We start from the raw sequence: 4,524 nt of genomic DNA, 5'->3' as shown, positions 1-4,524 counted from the left end.
CGCTCCAACTTATTTTGCAAGAACCACACGGGAGACAAGTAAGTTCTTTTGGACACCTGCAGGTGGAGAGTCCATCCGTTGTACGAATGAAGTCTGACTCTCGGCTCCTGCACGAGCATTTTAATTAAGAGAAACAGGGTGGGTGTAAGAGTGGATTGAATAGAGGAAGCCCTTGACCTCTAGTCAAAACATAGCAAGGGGTGTTTTACGACTTTGTGTAGGAAGGGATAAGCGATAGGGATAAATAAGGGATAAATAATATTATTTATTACAGGTCGCAGTCAAAGTCAAAGCAACACAATGATACGATAAAGATAATCTGGAAAACCCTGACACACCCTGTAGTTGTCACTTTTGGAAAAGACGAGCGTCCCTCCAATCATCGCCGGTGACGTGTTTTTCAGGCTCTGGAGACAGGAGCTCATGTCAGAAATGTCATTGTGAGTCGCGTTTGTTTCTGCGCCGGAGCCGTTCGTTCCCTTTGCATCCAAAGAATCTCAAAGGCGGATTATTTGTGTCGACAGGAGAGAGATTTGATGCTACGATACCGACGTCGAGAATCTCTGAGGAGGAACAAAGCGTGAGGTCCTGCAAGGTGAGTCTGTTTGTTTGCGGCTGCTTGGTGTTGCGCAAGATGAAATGGCCTTTTTCTCGCTATCGTTCCTCTCGTCGATTCATCGTGAGGTGTCGCTTCAGTTTGTTCAGAGAGATGTTTGCTTCCGCGCCCGCAGGTCATCGAAACATTTTACGGCTACGACGAAGACGTGTTGGTGGACTCGGACGGATCGTCCTTGTCTTTTCACACCGACAGAACCCCCGACACGGAACCCGAAGAGGTAGCCCGCCATTTCTGCCAGCGTATTGGCACCAAACATTCCTCTTCAGCCTGGAATCGGACTCGTCTTTGCGTCGCGGGTGCTTTGTCGCCGGTCTGACTGATTCTGGTACTAGTGCTGTGTTGCATTGGTGTGTGCATGAAGAGGCAGAGCTTCGCTACCGCCAGCTGACGCAAGAATATCAAGCGCTGCAACGAGCCTACGCTCTGCTAGCCCAGACCAGCGAAGGGGACTACGACGCCGAGAAGGAGATCAAGGTGGCGCCCCTTCCCGCAACCCCCGGCCGGGTCGCAGCCTCCCCGTTCTCACCCAGCCTCGGGTGTTCTCTGGTCTGAAAGGAGGAGGAGGAGCCTCCCTCCTCCTCCTTTCAGACCAGAGAAAAGCTGATGGTAGAAATGGGTCACTATCAAAGCAGAGTAGCAGATCTGGAGTCAGCGCTGAAGCAACAAGGACAGGTAAGCTCATCAATGAGCACACCTTTTTCTCAGACAAAATAGCTACATTCTTCAGTCACTCATCCGTCTGGCATTACTGGACCAACCCCCCCCCCCCCCCCGAACGTGGCTGGGAAAATGCGGAGAAAAGCAAATGTCATTTTCCAGTCAACCAAAGAATTTGTGGATGAAAATGACACAACATTCCAAAGCTGTCCACGCGTTTGTCTCTTCTAGAATGTCAAGTGGGTGGAGGAGAAGCAGCTGCTGCGTCAGAGCAATCAGCAGTTGGCCGAAAAGGTGACGGAAAGAAAGGCGCTGGGCGGAGTCGCTTGGCGTCACACTTGTCGGGAAGCCCCGCAGATGAGGTCTGACTGTCTTTTCAGGTCAGGCGGATGGAGGCGGAAGAAGCGCGTCTGAAAGAGCACATCCAGGATATCCGAGACCAAAACGAACTGCTTGAGTTCCGCATCCTGGAGCTGGAGGTGGGAAGACTCGCACAAGCGTGTTGAGGCCAGAGATGTGACGGACGGACGGACGGACGGACGGACGGATGCATGCCTCTGCCTTTCAGGAGAGGGAGTGGCGCTCCCCCGTCTTGAAGTTTCTGCAAGTCCGTTTCCCAGACGGCCTCAGCCCTTTGCAGATCTACTGCGAGGCCGAGGGCGTGAGCGTACGTAAGGCGTCCCTCGCAACCCTAACCTTAACCCGAGGTCCCAGAACACCTTACATTGCTCCTTGCGCCTTTCCCCCGGACATCGTCATCAGTGATCTGATGAAGAAGCTGGACATCCTGGGCTATAACGCCGTAAGTGTATGTCGAACTCCTTATGTTCGCACTCCACGAGACTCGGCGGCTCAAATGTGACTTTTGGAAGGCTTTGCGCTGAAAGAAGCTTGTTGACGCTGTGCCTTTGGGCTCTTGCAGAATCTCACCAACGAGGAGCAGGTGGTCGTGATTCACGCCAGGACCCTTCTCACCCTAGCCGAGAAGGTAACGCGCACGTCCACGCACGCTCTTGCATTCTGCTTATGTGACAACAGCCTTTCCTCAGTGGTTAGAATACATCAAAGTGACCAAGTCAGCACTTCAACAGAAGATGTTGGACATTGAAAGTGAGAAGGTAGACAGACACGCGACATCAGCCAAGGGGAACTCCGGCAATGTGCCCCAACAATTCTGACCTTGAGCTGTGCTAGGATATGTTCTGCAAGCAGAAGGGCTACCTGGATGAAGAGTTGGACTTCAGGAAGTGTTCCATGGACCAGGCTCATAAGGTAAGCCGCCCTCAAATCTCCCGCCGGACCACTGATGGACGAGGATTGCGGCCCAGAGGATCCTGGAGCTGGAGGCCATGTTGTACGAGGCGCTACCGCAGCGGGACTGCCCCGCCACGGACGGCGAAAAAGCCAGCCACGCTGGCGTGAATGACGTGCTGACGGCGGATCAGAGAGAAGAGCTTAGGAGCGCCGTGGACCAATGGAAGCGAGCCCTGATGTGCGAGTTGAGGGAGCGCGACGCTTGCATCCTCCAAGAGAGAATGGATCTGCTGCACAGCGCGCAACAGGTAAGGGCCCAAAGCCAGCCCGGCACTTACTTGCACGCTTACTGGCTTTTGAATGCCACTTTCCATTTGTCCGTCCTAGAGGAACAAAGAGCTGAAAGAATTCATCGAAGCTCAGAAGAGACAAATCAAACAATTGGAGGAGAAGTTTCTGTTTCTCTTTCTATTCTTCTCCTTGGCCTTCATTCTGTGGCCCTAACACCAGCTGGTGAGTGAGCTCCAGCGGCACCGCACTCGACACCTCCGATACACTGCCAGCCGGTCTCAGACGTTGGCAGACGCTCCGATGCCAACGTATACCCCCCGCCACGGTGACAGAGGCACCGCGTCACACCGGCGCTCATCCAATCAGAAGGCAGGAAAAGCAAATTCACATGCAGGGCACTTTTGAACCAGAAGAGAGCGCCACAAAAAACGGTTGTTGCCCCAAACGCGCACTAAAAAGGGTCAGAATAACAAGAGTCCCACTGGCCAGCCGGGGCCACCCGTCCAGCTGTTTCTTCAGGGGGGAAAAAAATTGGAGTCACCGGTGAGTACATTTTGCATTTAGCTCTGCTTTTCTGCTTCTGTCTTCAAGTGTGTGGCATCCTGCGATCAAAGAGTCAGCCAACCCCAAAGCGGTTGACCTCAACGTCCCACCACCATGCCTACCAGAGCAGGTGACGTGATGCTTTGGACATCCTTCCGTCTCAGATGCCCAAAAGTACTCTTTGCCACATCTGCGGCAATACGGTGTCTTTTCAAAGGTGCAAATAAATCCAGCGTGGGCGGAACACGCACGTCTTCGGTTTTTCCCGCTTTGTTTGTGTGACAGCTGTTGTGAAAATTTTATACAAATAAAGTTGTATAGTACAGGTTTGGCCAAGCCGCAACTCCCGAACCGCATGCGGCTCTTTTATGTTCATATCAACATTTGTGTGTGTGTGTGTGTGTGTGTGGGGGGGGGGGGGTTGTGCGTGTTGGCTTCACTTGAGTTCAATTTGGTATTTTGGTCAAAAGCGCATGTGGTGAAATTCCACAAAGTAGGATGGGCAAACACATTTCTTTAAACTATGAGTGTCAATTGGGCTCTCGAAATGGCAGGGAAAAGATGCACAGCAAAACGAAAATACGTAGATGAACACAGGACGTTTTAATCAGAGTGGGAAAGTTTCTATTTTTTGTTGAACGTGATGGCAAACCATTCTGCCTGATATGTCAGACCTCAGCGCATTTCAAAGATTCAAATCTTCAGCGCCATGCACTTCAGCTCACTCCATGCTAACATTGATCAGGCGTCGAACCCGCATCATCATGCTTAAGAGGTGGCCATGCTAACCAGTGCGCCATTATGTCAACGCATAATAACTAAGTCTACTGGTCAAAACAGCGGTTACTATATGACGTCGCTACGTCGTGGTCACGTGACGCAGACAAGACGTCAATGGACGTGGGCAGAGTTAACTTGTTTAAAAGGGAGTAGGCAGAAGAAATATTTAATTTATTTAAATCTATTTTGAGTGCACACCATTATGCCAATGCATAACAACTGTAAATCTACTAAACAAAACAGCGGTTGCTATATGACATCTGCCACGTCGTGGTCACGTGACATACGTGACGTCGATGGGCGTAACTTTCGCCGGAATTCAAATCCGCGGGGAGAGTTAACTTGTTTAAAAGAGAGTGGGCAGAAGAATTATTTAATTT

The sequence above is a fragment of the Syngnathus floridae genome, unplaced genomic scaffold (assembly GCF_059516105.1).
Source record: "Syngnathus floridae isolate MCC-2025c unplaced genomic scaffold, RoL_Sflo_1.0 HiC_scaffold_46, whole genome shotgun sequence".
NCBI classification, from domain to species: Eukaryota; Metazoa; Chordata; class Actinopteri; order Syngnathiformes; family Syngnathidae; genus Syngnathus; species Syngnathus floridae.
Note: the sequence above shows the minus strand (reverse complement) of the source record.